The sequence below is a fragment of the Delphinapterus leucas genome, chromosome 5, assembly GCF_059928025.1.
Source record: "Delphinapterus leucas isolate spDelLeu-1000000601 "Yukka" chromosome 5, BTC_Dleu_Yukka2, whole genome shotgun sequence".
Taxonomy (NCBI): domain Eukaryota; kingdom Metazoa; phylum Chordata; class Mammalia; order Artiodactyla; family Monodontidae; genus Delphinapterus; species Delphinapterus leucas.
Window position 1 is genome coordinate 52,151,668 of NC_143133.1, and position 18,282 is coordinate 52,169,949.

Below are 18,282 nucleotides of genomic sequence, written 5' to 3' on the forward strand. Positions count from 1 at the left end.
GGCTTCAGCCTCCATTGCTAGTGACTCCCAACTCTACCTTTGGCTCCTGAGACCCACCCTCCTCCTGGACATCCCCACATATTTATCCCCAGCCATCTCCAGCTCCACCTGTGTGTCCCACCATCAGCCCACCAGACATGCACTTCCTCTGGCATTTCCTGCAGCGCTGGGAGTATGCCCAGTCATCCAAGCAGGAAATGCCATGCCTCTGGCCAGGAATTCTTTTCTGGTAAACAAGCCTTATTCCTACTGTGTCCCAGCCCTGAGCCCAGGTCCACACGCATCAGGATAGCCAGGGGAGTCTCCTCCTTCCTGCTTGTCTCCGCATCCAGGCAGTTTTAGCCTCTCCATTCCTTCTCCCCTGGCTCTGGCTCAGGTCCTTTGCTTCTTCCCCAGACCTCCTTAAATTAGAATGATGCCCCGTGGGCATTTGGAAAGACAGGGGTTGGCAGGCTTTTCCCATAAAGGGCTCAGGTAGTATTTCCGGTTTTGTAGGTGAAGATGCAAAATTAAGGCTACCATATAGGTACTTATATAACTAGAGAGAGAATAAATTTCCACAACATATTCTACTGACAAAATTCAAAATATAATAATAATTGAGGACTTTTTAAAAATAATATAGATCTGCTATTTTAATAATACGGAGAACAATGGAATTCTATTGGGGGGGAAAGATAGTATTTTGCTTAATTAGGTTCAGAGTTAGGGTTCCCTATCATAAAAATCTTTTGCAAATGTTCACTGTGAAAACTCATGCTTAGCTCGTGGGCTAAACAAAAAACAGGTGGTGGACTAGATTTGGCCTGTAGTTCTTCTAAATACTTCAGGGAAAGAATAAGAGATAGTGCAAAGTACTTAACACATTACGAGTATTCAAAGGATGTCGGTTATTGTAATTATTTCTTATCTTCCTATCCACATTCACCCTTGGCTTTAGTCATGTAAATACTTGGGGTTCCTTGAGCTGTTTCATCCCTCTGAGCCTTTGCTCATACTGTGCCATAAGCCTTCACCTCCTTAGGAATCCTTTCCTGTTCCTCTCCCTTCTTCCATGTCTTTCCATCCCTCTCCCCCATCAAGGTCCTGCTCAGAGGCACCCTTTACAGATCCCCCTCCTTGCCGTTGTAGCATTTAATGGTGTACTTCCTCCCCTTTAAACTGTGAATAGAAACCATGCATTACTCAAGAGATCCCCAGCTCTGGGCCCAGTCATATTATGTGTTCAACAAATATTGGCTGAATAAATAAATGAACCTCCTCCATACAAATGCGAGACTCAGCAGAAACCTTCCTTGACTGCCCCAGTTCCCAGGGAGCTCTTCGTTCTCTGCATACCTAAAGCCCTCATGGATTTTCTTATAGGGACCCTTGGCTCTGGGTACAAATCCCACCTCCATCACTTCCTCGCTTTGTAGCTTTGTACAAGTCACTTAACTTCTCTGAGCCTCCACTTCCTTGTTGGTAAAACGGGGATGACAATGGTACTCATCTCACATGGTGTTTGCAGATTAGATGAGATAGATAGAGCATATAAAGCTCAGCACACTGAATACTGTACAAATGTCTGTTGCTTTGTTCACATTTATTGAGTAAAGATCATGGTTTAAGTCCTTTTGTTAATATGTTTATTCCTCACAATGACCCTATGAGGTAGGTACTATTGTTATCCCCATCTTACAGATGAGAAAACGGAGGCTTTAGAGGTTGTATAACTTGCCTAAGGTCACACAGCCCATGTGGCAGAGCCAGGATTCAAAACCAAGTTGTCTGCCTCCCAAGCTGTGCTGCTAACCCTGGCTGGTAGAGATGTACCCCTTCTGCAAGACTGTAGGCTCTTCGAGGGTCAGGATTGTGTTCCAGAATTCTTTGTATCTTGCCTAGCTACCAGCACAGCACCCTGCATGAGGTGAAGCTCCATAGACACCTGCTCATTCATTTACCCATCCCTCCTCCACCCTGATCCAGAGGAGGGTGCTGAAGTGTTCTAGAGACATTTCCTCTTATCCAGGCTTGACCACCAATGAGGACCTTTGTGTCTCAGAGATGGCGATAGGAAGGGAAACAGAAAATAATAAACTAAGGAAGGAGTGCAGATGGGGTCTGGGGAGAATTTTGCCTGCTCAGAAGGTGACGGTGGGCTCTCAGCTTATCTCGCAGAACTCATATTCCCCTTGGGAGCACCAACCCCACCATCAGTAAGTGGCTCTAAGGACACTGACCAACGCAGGCTGACTCCACTGATTGTCTGTAACGTGACTGTTCCTCTTAATCAAAGTGATGTCCTCCTTTGATTTCAGAAAGTGAAGGAGAGCAAAATTAATGATGGTTCCTGTGGGCTTCTGATGGCCACAGCCGGCGAGGGGTCATAGGGCTTTAGAGCCTACTGCATTTCAATGACGTGCACAGGGATTTCATCACTAACAAGGGTGCTGTAAGTCTTAATTACCCAGAACTGAAGCCTCACCTTGCTGCCTGTCCCCCTGGGAGCTCCCTGTGAAGTCAACGGGAGCTTTGCCTTCAGTTCAGCCTGGTGAAAACTTGCCTGTAAATGTTTGCAAATTACCTTGAGCACCTCGGATAGAAACAGGAGAGAATTATTTGTTTTTAGAATGTTGGCATAGCCCCGTCACTGCCTTGCCTGACACGTACCACAATGCTACTCAAATCCCACTCCCCTTACCTCTGATTAATTCTGGACTGTGGGTCTCTTTTCTTCCTGGTTGATGATACACTTCTTTGGTCTTGCTCTTAGACAAACCACTGGTAATCTCTCACTGTTCTCACCCCTCGCTTAGCAGCTCCTTCTAGAAAGCCTAATGCATTTTCCATTAGAGGAACCAATTTTCCCTTTCCTTTCCAGCAACAACAAGCCGAAATCTACCCCCTTGGAAGAAGTCAAGACCCCCTCTCTGGCTCTTCCTTCCCTCTGGGAGTAGATGCTCTTGGTACCCGACCCATGTCCCCCTGACCGGGAGCTGCTAATAGCTCACATCTGCTCCCTTCTCCTGAGACTTGCCCTGGGAGAAAAGCACCAGGCATTTTCACCTGGAAATGCCTGGGAGGTTTTGTCTCCCCTCTGGGGACAGCCCACGGCCAGGATGGCCTGATAACGGGGCACAAGGCCCTCACGTCCCAGAGCTCCCCGTGGGATCAGGCTGGGGCTAGACAACGTCTCCGCCTGCCCTATTCGTGCTTCCCGCACATCTTGTCGGGTTTCACCTGAAAGCAATCCCCCTAAGAAACTGCTGACCCAGAAAGCCAGTCTCAGGCTCAGCTCTTTGGCATCCCCACCTAGGACGCCTCTCTATGCCACCCTCCCCACTGCAAGCAGAATAGTATTCAGAACCTCAGCTTGATCTTGTCACTTCTTTTCTTAAAACTGTCCATGCCTCCCATTGGCCAAACTCCGTCGCATGGGTCTAAATCCCACAGGCCTGGTGCTGTTTATCCCTCCTGCCTCACTTCTCATCACACCTTCTGCCTCACCGGAGAGGTCACTTCCTCCAGATGGGCCCACCCAGACCCGCCTCTATCGGGCCTGAGACATCTGTGTGTGTCTACACAGCCCTCTGGGCAGACGCCTCCCATAAATCCCCTCATATTGGAACTGCCTGCCTGCTGTCTTTCTCCTCCTCTAGAACGCAAACCCCTCCCAGTATTCCCAAAGCCCACCATGCATCTGGCCCACATGAGACTTTCAATAACTCTTTCTTGATTGACTGAATGAACCAATGCATGATTGAACTAGATAGTTCATAAAAGTTTACTAGTGAGAGCCAAATTCCCATTTCAATTGATATGTCAACATTGCCTACTTGTGGTTTATCTAAAGTTTTCCTAGATAGAAGAATTCATTGGAAATGTATTAAAAGGATGCAATGTCTTCAATACACACACACATATGCAGTCTGGTTAGGGTGTCTAATATAATCAAGGGATGACTAGGCCCAGATATTTCAGAAGGTTTCCATTTCTTTTGGACCCTGAGCTTGACAATCAAAGATTTCCCAGTCCCACCAGTCTCTAACTCTCAGTGGTCCTCTGCTGAATTTTAAATCCCCTTGCCTTCCCTGTCTGCTCCCAACAACAACAAAAACAAACAAATAAGAAAAAAAAAGCCAAAAAAGTGCGCAATTCCAAGCGCCAGAATAACTCTGCTCATCTGAGGAAGAAACCCTTGAACATCAATGAACCATGATTTTAAACTGCCATTTCACGGCCGACTTTTCAGAAAAGCGTCACCCTGCGAAGAAGTTGCTCTTGAATGCAAACCTTGTGACTGCCGGGATCGTCCAAGGTTCTGACTTGCCTCATTCTCTCTTTGGCCCTGGGTGTATCAGTCAGTAGAGGTGCATTAATTCTTAGCATGACCTCAGACGAAACACAAGCAGCATTAACGAATTACCAGTGATGGAGAGGCAAATGGAGAAAGGAATAATATTCACACAGCCCTGTTGCTCTGTGCTGCTACCTCGTCTTGTCCAAAATTCACAGAAATATTAATCCTCCTGGAATGCTCAGCAATGCATATACACTAACATTCCTGAGGAAGCTAATAATTATCTCTTGTTAGCAAGATCAACTTACTGCAGTCTTTCACTGCAGGGACAGAAAAATATTGTGACTAGCTATGCTAAGTGAAAACATGGCGACAGGATAAATTAGGACATTTAAGCTAACAGTAATAAAGACACACAGCTCTGGTTCCCCTCTACATAGAACTGATAAAATTAACAGAAAATAGACACCATGGTAATGGAAGAATGCATTGTGAATGGTTGGTTGAAACACAAAGGGACAAACTTTTTCCATTACTTACGTTGTTATAGCTAATATTTATTAGGTACTCACTGTGCATGGCACGACTCTTATCAGGGACAAGGATAATAAATTACTACCTGTCAGCCATGTGCACCGTAACTTCATTATGTGACTAGGCAGCAGTCTTATTAAGTCTTTGGAATCTATTAAAAGTCTCATTTTGAAACAATGAACCACGAGGAACAAACTTATGAATTGTGGATCCCTGGTATTAACCCGAAGACTCAGCCTTGGAGAAAGAAAAAAAAATTCTTAAGAAAAAAAATTAATTTCTGCCAAGGAAAATCTAAGAACATACGTTAGCTGACCCAACCAGATGCCTCTGGCTGTGCTGTAACAGAGATGAGGCAAATATCTAATTTCACAGGAAAAAAATTTATAGACTAGACTTTGAATCAGGCAGAGTCCAGAAACCTTCCCTGCCGGGTTCTCAATCAAATGGCATAATAAACAGCCGTGCCCTCGCATGTCCGAGATGGCCCTCTGATCCCTGGCTCTGATCGGTATCATGCTGTCACCTCCAGAAAGAACTTGCCCTTTACATTCACTAGCTTAATTTGCTCAGTGAACATTGTAGATTGTTTGCAAAATTGGTTGCAATAAATCCTCACATCAGTGCATGCACATCCCTTTGCAATGTCACTTTGAACCATCTCCTGTTGAATGGTGGGGTCTATTCTTCCTTGCCCTGAACATAGGAAGGCTTTGTAACTTGCTTTGACCAAAGGAATACAATGGAAATGATGTTTTGGTGACTCCTGAGCCTAGGCCTTAAAGGGCTTTGCAGCTTCTGCTCTCACCTTCTTAGAACCCAGGACCACCATGTAAGGAAGACCCAGCTAGCCATCTTGAAGATGAGAACTTCGATTGTATGGCCAACAGCCAATACCAATTGTCAGATGTGTGAGTGAGGTCATCTTGGACCATCTATTCCCAGTGCTATGGAGTTGTGTCCCTCCAAATTCACATGTTGAAGCCATAATCCCCAATGCGATGGTATTTGAAGGTCTGACCTTTGGAAGGTATTTAGGTCATGAGGGTGGAGCCCTCATGAATGGGATTAATAACTGTATAAGAAGAGACATGAGAGGGATGGTCTCTGTCTCTATCATGAGAGGACACAGGGAGAGGACATCCCCTGCAAACCAGTTAGAGAGTCCTCACCAGGAACTGAATCATCTGGTACCTTAATATTGGACTTCCTAGACTTCAGAATGGTGAGGAACAGATTTCTGTTGTTTAAGCCACAAAGTCTATGACATTTTTGTTACAGCAGCCTGAACGCAGTCATGCTGTCGGGTGACGGAAGCTGCCTCAGGGACTCCAGAAGACCTCCTCATTGAGCCCAGCACAAACTGCTGACCCTCAGAGTCCTGAACAAATAAAAGAGGTACAATTTTAAGCCTCTCAATGGTTTGTTATACAGCAATAGGTCACCAGACCATGAACCATGTAACAGACTTTAAAATTCCATGCATTGTTTTAAAAGAGTGATTCTGCTCTAACTCCTTGTACAGAACAGCAGCTTCTAGAACTGTATTAACTTGTGAAGTGAAGGAATTCCTTCTCGCTTCTTCCCCATCATCTCTTACAGCAATTCACACTGAGACTGAACTGTTCAACCTTCCTTTGTTAAGGGAATAATAAAAATTAAAGGCTCAGAAATGCTTGTTCAGTGGGTGACCAATAGTTTGTTTACAGTGAAGTGGGTTGAAAGGCAGCCTCAGGTGTTCAGCTCGGTCTAGGTGAGGCATTGCCAGCCCTGTCAAGATCCTGAGGCCTAAGGAGGAAGGGGTCTGGGGACGGGGACCCTTGGACGGTGTATTAGTCAGGGCTCTTCAAAGAAAGAGACCATGTATAAATATGTTTCTATCTATGTCTATATCTATATGGACTGGGTGTGCGAGAGAGAGAGAGAGAGAGAGAGAGAGAATTTGTTTTAAGAAATTCACTCACGTGATTGTGGAGGCTCAGCTAGTCCAAAATCTGCAGGGTAGGCTGGAAGGCTGGAGATCCAGGGAAGGATTTCAGCTGGAGTCCAGAGGTGGTCTGCTGGCAGAATACCCTCTTCTTCCAGGGAGATCAGTCTGTTTCTATTAAGGCTTCAGCTGATCAGGTGGACGGTAATCTGCTTTACCCAAAATCTCCTGATTTAAGTGTTCATCTCATCTGGAAAAGTAACTTCACAGAAACATCTAGAATAATGTTGGATCAGATATCTGGGTACCGTGGCCTAACCAAGTTGACACACACAATTAACCATCACAGATGGTGTTATGAGTTGAATTGAATCGCCCCCAAAAAAAGATATGCTGAAGTCCTAACCTCCAGTATCACAGGATGTGACCTTATTTGGAAACAGGGGCTTTACAGAGGTAATTCAGTTAAAATGGGTCTTTGGGGTGGGCCCTGATCCAATAGCACTGATGTCCTTGTAAAAATGGGAAATTTGGACACATGGCCAGACATGCACAGAGGAAAGACCACATGAGGACACCGAGGGAGGAGACATCATGTGACTGAAGTGGTGCATTTACAAGGCAAAGGAGGCCAGGGAGTGTTGGCAAATGGCAGGAGCTCAAAGAGGCAGGAAAGGGTTCTCCCCTGGAGTCATCACCATGGCTCTGCCAGCACCTCAGTGTTGGACTCTAGCCTCCAGAACTGTGAGACAGTAAATTTCTCCTTTAAGCCATCTAGCTTTGGGTACCACGTTACAGCAGTCCTAGGGGATTAATACTGATGGATAACTGGCAACCTTGTTTCCGCATCCGAGAGACCATGGGCACCTGCCCACCTGGGGAGGCAGGGAGCTAAGCAGAACCTTAAAGTGGTCTTCTCTCCTTGAGCTCCTGTCCTTACACCATGGGCCTTTGACAAGCCCTGGGGGAGAGAGAGACCTAAAGGAGCCTGGAAAGCTACTATTTCCCCCCAAAGAGGCAAGGACAAGGACATTCCCTAGATTTCTGGATCACCAAATGGGGTGGGAGGATGGGGGTTCTCGGTCATGAGTTGGTGGGGGGCATAAGTGCCCAGCCATCTGTGGAAGGGATCTAGCAACGACCAGCGACCAGCGTGGCTCTTACAACAAGAGGCTGCTGGTCCTCCATCGTTATGACTGCCAACCTGTGGTGGAGAGCAATCCAGTAGAAGTCACGCTGAGTCCCCAAAATGGGCAACGGCAGGGACTCTGGAGCCAGACAAGCCTGGGTAAGTCCCAGCTCTGTCAGTCACTAGTTAATAATAGTAATAATGGCTGTCATTTTCTTGAATGCTAAGCACTCAGGTACATATCTCATTGACTCATTCTAACAGTTTATTTAACAGATGAGAGGCTGAAGCTCAGAGAGGTTAACAAACTTTCCCAAAGTTGCACAGCCAGCTAGCATTCTAATACAGGCAGTCTGACTGCCAAGCCCCAAATCCCAAATTCTTAACCACCATACCCGAAAAAAACATACTGGGGATACCATGGCCCAAATTAAATCTCTGTACTTAATCAGGCCTACCAGCAGGCCAGAAGCACCCACTCTGTTAGATGTTCTTAAAGAACCAGAAAAAAAGCAAGACGGGGCCTTGGCCTTGAGGTGTTGATGATCTAGTGACAGAACACCCATTTGGGAGTAATTATGACTGCCATCGCCCCCTTCTTCTGGAGTATGGAAAGTTTAAGTTCACCCACAGGGAAAGCTTTAGTTACTAGGAGCGTCACTATTTTTAAGGAGTTGGCATTTTGCCCTCCAAACACATCAGCAGTTGAATGCTTTTTATTAGAAGAGTTCTGTGGGCACTGCGAGACATTTGGCAACTCGAGGAAGTTGGGCCATTGCTTAAAATGCTAGGCAGAAGGTCCAGATTGTTGCTCATCACTACCCTAGGCAAATCGTTGATTAATTCAGACTTCATTTCCCCTCATCTTCTTCCACATCTGTGCTGCTTACCTGACTTGCAGGAATGGGCAGGGGTGAGGGCTGGTCAGATAAAAGCACTGCCACGTTTGCCAACCAAAGGCTGTGTGCCTTCACCAGGTTATTAAGACGGTACATCAAGACATGGCTTCAACATTCATCACAAAGGAGAAATCACGAGACCGGATCCTGGAAACGGAACAGTCTTGGAATATAAAGGAAGGGCAACACCCTGGTATGAGCTGTCCGCTGCCTCCAGGCACTTGCCCATCCAGAGCAAACAGTGGGGCCCCAGGCAGCCACTGGGACAGAGTGTGTTCAGAGGACAGGGGAGGGAAGAGCTGCCACACAGAGTGGGTCCTGGAGATGGGCACCCCACGACCTGGTGGCTTCACACACCTGTGGCAGAGAGGGCAGGGAGCTGTGGCTAAGAGGAGCCCACCTGCAAGGTGTGATGGAAGGACAAGGTGGGACTCCCTGGCTGCAGAGACCTGTCCCTGGTGGTGGTGGGATCTGGGGGGGCCACAGGCAGAGCAATCTTAGGTGAGATTCAAATAAACGTAGGTTGCTGGGGACAGGACCCTGGGTGACTGTATGTGTTTCCTGGGGCCGCTGTAACAAAGTACCAAAAACTTAAAAACTGAGAGGCTCGAAACGATGGAAAATTCTTGTCTCACAGTTCTGGAGGCTAGAAGTCCTAAATCAAGGTGTTGGCAAGGTTGGTTCCCTCTGAGAGCTCATAGGGAGAATCTGTTCCACGCCTCTCTCGCAGCTCCTGGTGACAGCAGGCAATCTTTATTGTTCCTCGGCTTGGAGATGCATCACTCCAAGATGGAGGCCTTGAAGAAGGCCTCCATCTTCACGGGGCCTTCTCCCTGTGTGGCTCTGAGTCTAAATTTCCCTCTCTTAAGGACACCAGCCATACCGGATTAGGGCCTGCCCTAATAGTGAGCTCATTTTAACTTGATTACATCTGCACAGACCCTATTCCCAAAGAAGGTCACATTCACAGACACTGGGGGTTAGGGCTTCAAGATTATCTTTTGTGGGGAGACAGTTCAAACCAATGAAGACCCTAATGAAGGTCCCCCAACGGACTGTAGGCAGCTGAAGGATGTGCACTATTTTATTTATTTCATATCCCCAGTGCCTAGGACCACCCAGCAAATACCTAATATCTGATTTGTGCTGAATGAATGAATTAGCGATAATCTTAGACAGATCTGTGTGATATGGCTTATCTGGCCCCGATTCTGAGTGTAAAATCCTGGCTCCATTACCTTCTACCTGAATGGTCTTTGGCAAGTCTCTTAGCTCCCCTGAGCCTCGATTTTCTCCTTTCTAGAATGAGTATAACATGCAGGATGGTGGTGAGAAGCCAAGAGAGAGAATATATAAAACAGCTGGCATGTAGTAAGTGTTCAGTAAATGGGAGACACTATTTTTAAAGGAAATTCCAAACTTAACCCTACAGGCTACCCTCTAGTTCACATTTCTTTCCACTACATTCATTCCATCGTATCAATTCTTCAAGATTTTCAAAAAGCCTACTATACAGGCTAATCTCACTGTATTTTTCAGGATGCTTTCAGTGGGAACTGGCAGAAACTCATTCAAACTCCATTCAAAAAGCAGCACGGAAGGTATTTATTAGCTCACATAATGCCCTACTGTTTGGCTTCAGGCAAGTCTTGATCCAGAGAGCAAATAATGCAATCAGGGATCTCCTGTTTCTCCAAGAGGCCCTGTTCTGTGGCTAGCGGAGCCTCAGATTGAAATCCTCCCAGCCTAACAACCCCAGGGGAAAGACATGGCCTTTCCTGATTGCAGCATAAGAAACGATCCAAAAAAGATCCCAATTTGCTTGATTTAGATCATGTGCCTGTCGGAACCAGTCTAATGACTGGTTAGTTAGCCAAGAGCATAGGATATGCGAACTGGGCAGTTCCAGACTTCTTTGAAATGGAGTCCCTACAGAAAAAATGGTTCTGTTACAGAAAGAGATGCTGAAAAGATTTAAATATGAAATGCCCCTGATCCTTAAAATTGCCCATAGAACAGAAAATTTTAAATGAGGCTAAAAACCATCAGGCTTCTGGAAAAGTACCTGGTGTAGTTTTTGAAAAAAATAAAAACAGAAACCATAGCTTAGATATAATAACTTGCTGCTTCAATATAAAACTATTGCCTTTGTGGTCCTCATAGCACATCAGTTACTGCTGGGGTAAGGAGGGCTGCTGGGAGTGACATAGGGTGAGAGGGCCTATCAACGTATCAGCTGTTAACACTAGGATGTCCCTGCGAGGGAGACTGGACCACAGCCAGGTGAGGCAACTCCTTATTGATACACTGTAGTCTCCTCAGGCTGAGGACGTGGGGTGGGGTGGGAATAAGAGGAGGTTCTGTGGCAGGAGTGCCGGTGTGCTCGGGAAAGCCCTGCCTGAATCCACTTAGGTTTACCTCACAGTGTTTTTTTAACTAGTTAGTTTTATACTAGACTTTGCTTTATGCAAAATATCCCATAACTCACATTTAATTTCCCTGTGGGAGACAGATTTTGAAATAACAATCAAATCGTTTTTTTTCTCCTCTTTCTGCTGCTCTAAGCAAACTGGGAAATATTTCCCCCTGAGGGACGATAGTCTGGTCACTCATGCAATAATCATTTAAATGCTATTTGCTTTTTTCTTTTTTTTAAAATTTTTCAGCAGTGATTGCATACAGCCCTCCCCATTTTATATTTCTACATTTAAAAAAACTGAGTAAGAGAGACAGCATGTCCATGTTTAGGGTTTCATGAGAAAGTCAACTTAACTTAATGGCCAGGGGTAGATGCAGATGACTCATTGATGAAATTAACTGGGATTTGTACAGTGCTTTTGACTATTTATCTTGCATTCTTATTTCATCGTCACACAATCACATTATCCCCATTTTATAGATGAGGAAACTGAGGTCCAGAGACGTGAATTAGCTTGTTAAGGTGCCATACACAGACTTGAACCCAAATAATATGAGCTGACCTTTACTATTCTAAACAATTGCATGCAGTGTCTCATTTAACCCTCTTTAAAAAATTGTGTGGTACGTTATAGTTATCATCCTCATTTGACAGATGAAGAAATTGAAGCTTAGAAGTTTAAATAAAATTGGTAAGATGCAAACCCAGATCTATCTCACTGCAAAGCTGCATCCAAATACAGAACAGGCCAGGGTGGGGAGTGGTCAGATTTACCCCATGCTCCACTGAGAAGCCTTCACCTGCCGAGCCAGGTCTGTGGATGAACTATTTCCAGACATTGCTCATTCAGAAGTGCTGAGGCAGCCTAGATGGAGGTCCAAACACTGAGACGAAGGTGCCCAAATGACAAAGCGTCAGAGTGAGCTGCTGCCTGCTGGTCTCACCGGCTGAAAACTTGGGGACCCCCACGTCCACAAAGATGCTGTAGACAGAAAGAAATGTCTGATCAGCAGAGAGGTCCCAGCAAGTCCAACCACCCACTGCAGCCAGCAATCCTGTGCGTGTCCATCCTCCCACGTGGGGTGTGGACCACGTGGATACGGGGTGGAAGCAGCTGGAACACGCCAATTCCTTCACCAGCAGCTAAGGGCAGCCCTGGCATCTCTCATCAGCCCTAAGCACCCACCTCCAGACACCTCTAAATGAAAAGCTCCCACTTACAAGTTAATCAAAATCCTGACCATGAATGAGAAAGAAAAAAAAATACTCCATTAATTAAAATCTCAAAAGGTGCCAATGGTAACAGTCTGCAGACGCTTTCTTGCTGTACTAATCCTTTCAGGAGACCAGACACCACCAAGCAGTATAAGAGTCACAGGTGCTGTGATTAGGCCTGAGAGCACGTAGCTGTGATAAGTGGAATAGGGAGGATTTTTAATCTTCCTGAAATCCCAAGCTTTGAAGGTAATTAAATAATTAATGAGAAGCAAAGCTTTCCCTGCCTTCCCAAGAGAGGTTAAATTTCCAACTATCTTCCCTGTACAAGAGTTTTTCTAAAATGCCTGGAGAACATAAGAAAACAGATATCTTCAGTCATTCGACAAATATTTATTGAGCGTCTACTATGCGCCAAGTATTCTGGAAGGTGCTAGAGACGCAGTGGGGAAGTAGATAATGTATTTGCACTCATGATGCTTCCATTCTGGAGTAAGGGGCAATGGTGAATGTGTAAACAGGTAGGTTGAGGGCGCTGTAGAAAAGAGAGCAAGGAGACGAATGAAGGGTGAATGGAGGGAGATGAGATTGGAAGAGGTAGGCAGGGGCAAATGATCTAGAGCCTTCTAAGGACATGGTAAGATGTTTGGATACTATTCTAAGTGATTGGGAAGACTTGTGGGTATTTTCGCAAGAGGTCATACAATCTGATTTCACTTTGTCAAAGTTAGCTCTGGCTTATAGGCGAAGAACGGTTATGTGGGTGACTGTCAGGGATAAAGGGGACAAAAATATTCAATGGGACCAACAGTCCATGTTAGATCATATTGCCTCTGATAGAGCCCAATTTTCTATTGACTTTCCTACACAACTAGTTGGTATTTTCAGGACGAATTTTCTCTGTTGTTTGGCAGAGTTCCATCATTTCAGACTTTCTAGGGTCTTAAGGCAGTATTTTTATAAGCTGACCTACCCTTTTCTCCTTCTTGGGGCTCAGGGGTGGACCTGGAACAAGGAGAATTGACTGTAAAGGATTAAGAATGTCGGCTGACCAGGCCAACCAGTGAAATTCTTTTTTCATTTCCAAGGTACATAGAGGCTGCATGACTGTGTCCTTGAAGTAGTACAGACACGCCTGCATTGTGATGTCCAAGAACTTTCCAAGGCAATGTTCTTCAGGCATGGTGAGCCTGTGGGCAGGGGACCATCAGCCCTACGAATGTGGGATTGACAGGAGAGGCTAAAAAAATCTGTCTCTGTTCTCTGCACCGACTGTTCACATTCTCTTTGAGGAACTGCTATGGTCTCAATGTTTGTGTCCCCTTAACATTCATTTTTTGAAATCCTAACCCTCAAAGGTGATGGTATTAGGAGGTGGGGCCTTTGGGAGGCATTTAAGTCATGAGAGTGGAGCCTTCATGAATGGGATTAGTGCCTTAAAAAAAAGAGGGTTCAGAGAGATCCCTCCCCGCTTCCACCACATGAGGACACAGCAAGAAGGACCCAACTTATACAGAATTAGGGCCCATACCAACCATGCTGGCACCGTGATCTTGGACTTTCAGTCTCCAGACCTGTGAGAAATAAATGCTTGTTGTTTATAAACTACCCAGTCTATGGTATTTTGTTACAGTAGCCTGAATGCACCAAGACAGGAACTAAGGCTGTTTTCTGGATTTTGGCCCATCGATGCCCTTATGTTCATGAAGAACAGAGGTGTAAGAGGTGGTTTAATGTAAGAAATATTGAAATTTTATTTGTCATCTCCCTGGATATGAAGTTTCCACTAATTTTTTGTTTCAGTGTCTCTTCTTCCACAGAGAGGGGCCTTCTACACATAGATTGATGTCCCCAGGATAAAAGTGGAGTCTTCTAAAACTAGGATCTGGGCTTCCCTGGTGGCGCAGTGGTTGAGAGTCCGCCTGCCGATGCAGGGGACACGGGTTCGTGCCCCGGTTCAGGAAGATCCCACATGCCGCGGAGCGGCTGGGCCCGTGAGCCGTGGCCGCTGAGTCTGTGCGTCCGGAGCCTGTTGCTCCGCAACGGGAGAGGCCACAACAGTGAGAGGCCCATGTACACCCCCCCAAAAAAAAAACCCACAAAAAATTAGGATCTCATGGAGCACGGAGGTTGTCTTGTTCCTGATGGGAAGTAAATCTAGATTCACTTCTAGCTAGAAGGAAGCAGGCCAGAAATTCAGAATTGTAGGTCCCTGGGCTGGGTGGATGTGCTAGAATGGGAACCACAAACCTCCATCACTTATCTTGGGAGATAGAAAATTGGGATTTGGGAGGAAAGTTTTGCATCAGGAGCTCAGACCAAATAAATACTCCCACTTCTTGCTGAGATCCCAAACGCTCTGCACTCTGTCTACCAGGCTGCAAAGGGCTCTCAGCACTGGATTCCTGGACCATGTATTGACTGGAGCCACCTGGAGCACTTGATGACAATTGCATGCCACCATTCACTCTCTGTATTGCTTCCTTTCTTCGTTCCTTTTGTCCTTCTGCCCAGCGACACTTCTGTAATGCCGACACAGATTGACTCGAGCGCGTTTCCTTGGTGCCAAAGCTGTAAGATGGCAATAGAACAGAAAATGAGAACGCAGATTCTTCAGTGGGTTCAAATCCTGGCTCCGCCACTTACCAACTATGTGGCTTTGAGCAAGGCTGAATTTCTCTGTGCCTCAGTTTCCCCATCTGTAAAATGGAGATAACGTCTACCATATCTGAGTAGAGGTTAGATGAGATTATATCTTTATTTAGATGAGATCAAGTACGTAGCAGACACTTAACATTTGCTGTTGCTATTGTGGTTATTACATTGAAAGAATTGGGTTAAATAAGATGTAATCTCTCAGCAGGGACTGAAAATGTAGTATGTGAGGTAAAAGACACTTAAATAATTTAAATATAGGCAAAAGATGAACATTGTCATCAGTATGTGGGAAAATCACCATGCGAGCTATGGTGGATTAAAAATAACTGCAGAGCTAGGGGCTAGCCCCCATCCCATGCCCCACCCCCCAACCCCTTGAAACTAGTCCAGCCATGACCTTTGACCAATAAAATGTAGCTGAAATGACTCCAGATGCCTTCCAAGTCTAAACCATCAGAAGTCTTGTGGCTCCCTCCTGATTTCCTTGGGATGCTCCCTCTTGCAACGGAGCCTCCATCTGAGAAATGTCACCTATGGGTGCTCCCATCGGCCCCGGCTAAGCATCAGCTGTCAGCCGTGGGAGCGAGTCACCTTAGATGGTCCAGTCTAGCTAGGCTCCCAGGCGACTTCAGCTGTACCAGCGCCCAGCCACACCTGTGATGCGCAAGAACACCTAGTAGAGTCACAGCATTTCAAGAGATAGTAAATTGTTGTTTTAATTCTTAAGCACTAAGTTTTGGGTCATTAGTTATGCAGCCAAAAATAATACCCACGGGAGTTTAGGAGAGAAGAGTCCATTTCCAGTCAAGTGATCTAGAAGGTTTCCTAGAAGACGTGGCATTGGAGAACGTCCTAGGAGAGAAGGACTGTGACAAGAGGCTCTGGAGAGAAAGTCATCCAGAGAGAGGGAAGAGTTAAAGCAGAGCTTGGAGGCAGGCAAAGGCGGGCTGCATTTAGCACCTGGCAAACAGATCCGCCGCTGGAGTGAGGCCCTGGGACAGACGGGTGAGACAGAGAAAGAGAAACCCAGAGCATCGTTCAGGATCAAATCATGGGGACGCGCCCACTTTGTCGCTCTTCTCCAGGAAGGAAAACTTGTCCCTGCTCTTCTGAGTAAAGGGGCTTTGTGGGAAACAACGGGGCCCCATGGGTAAGGGAGACAGGCATCTGCGGGAAGAATGCAAACTGCAGAGCAGGTGGACTTCCCCCGGAGAGCCTGGTACTGGAAGCTTGCTCCGGATCCCCCAGTGGCTCTCCACCGCCCCACCCCCGACCCCAATCACACGCACAGTGACATCCCGGTGCTGCACAGCCTCCGAGGTCCCGGGCACGGTGCTCTTGCCCCGGCCGCATCCATGTCCCCTCCGCTCACTCAGCTCCAGCCACACCACCTCCTTGCTGCTCTTGGAAGAGCAAGCACATCGTGGGCTCAGCACTTTTGCACTGGTAGGTCCCTCCACATGGACGGCTCATCCCCCAGATATTCACATGGGCCCCTCCTTCCGTTCATTCAGGGGTCTGCTGCCTTCTCGGAGAGACCTTTCTTGACACCTAAATAAAAACAGTTGTCCCCCACCTGGCCCCCAGTCCTCTTGCTGGCTCTGCTTTTCTTTCCAGCACTTACTACTCCATTTATTTATTATCTATCTTTCTAGGAAGTTAGTTATGCTCGTCCCTTTAGTTTCTTTTAATCTGGAGTAACCCCTTCCCACAGTGTTTTGTTACAAAATAGATTTTTTCCCTCCTCAGAATCCATTCCTTCCTCTTATGGCTCCATGATGCCAGAGCTTACTAAAACCTCTTCTACTTTTTGGGGGGTGGGGGAAGAGGACTTTGTTTTTGCATAGACTTTATTTGGTAGAGCAGTTTCAGGTTCCCAGCAAAACTGAGCCGAGAGTACAGGGAGTTCCCATATACCCTCTGCCCCCATATACACATACCCTCCCCCACTATCAACACCCTCCCCCAGAGTGGAACATGTGTTACAAACCATAAACGTACATTGACACATTGTTATCATCCAGAGTCCATAAGTCCAGAGTTATGATTCACTCTTGGTGTTGCATACTCTGTGGGATGGGACAAATGTATAATGATAGGAATCCATTATTATGGTATCATACAAAGTATTTTCCCTGCCCTTAAAATCCTCTGGGTTCTGCCTGTTCATCCCTCTTTGTGCCCTAGCCCCTGGCAAACACTGATCTTTCCACTGTCTCCATAGTTTTGCCTTTTCCAGAAAGTCATGTAGTGGGAATCATATAGCATGTAGACTTCAGACTGGCCTCTTTCACTTAGGCTCCTCCATGTCTTTTCATGTCCTGATAGCTCCTTCTTTTTGGTGCTGAATAACATTCCATTGTCTGGATGTTCCACAGTTTATTTATCCATTCACCTACCGAAGGGCACATCGGTTGCTTCCAAGTTTTAGCAATTTTGAACAAAGCTGCTACAAACGTCCATGTGCAGGTTTTTGAGAGGACACTCCTTTGGGATTTTACGGGAAGAGTATGTTTAGTTTTGTAAGAAATTGTCAAACTGTCCCCATTTATTTTTTTAATCTGTTTATTACTTACCTCCCCAGCTAGAATACAAGCACCATGAAGGCAAGGACTTCATCTAAAGCTTAGAATAGTGTCTGGCATATGACAGGTGCTCCATAAAACTGGTAGAAATCAATGAATGAATAGATGAATCCCAGGCAGTCCGCGGGCTTAAGGTACCTCGTTACTTCTCAGCAGCAGGGATTTGTGAATCTTGGTTTTCACTCTCCTCCACTGTGCTCCACTTCTTGTTATTCCCAGGCAATTCCTTCCGCATCTACTCAGCCCAGCTTTTCTCTCACAGCTTCTGCTAACTCATCACCACGGCTTACTCACAGTTCCTCTCGTGTTGCTACCGCCTCCCCCTGTGCAGCTGTCCAACCTCTGCTCTCTCTGCCGACCTCCCAACTCTCCCTGACCTTCCAGCTGAAATTCCAGAGGCAGAGAGTCTGACTGGGTCAGCCCATTCCCCATTTAGGCAGAGATTTGGGGCCTTTGACTATGTTCTGGGTCTTACATACCTGCTGATTCAATCAGCCATGGCCATGGGCACAGAGCATGGCAACCAAGACATAGAGCACTACTTTCATGCAGCAGAAGCCCATGGATGCAGCAGTGGCCTTTAATGGCCTGTTGACCAGAGCCTGGGGTCCAGGATGAATAATTCATCCTTTAG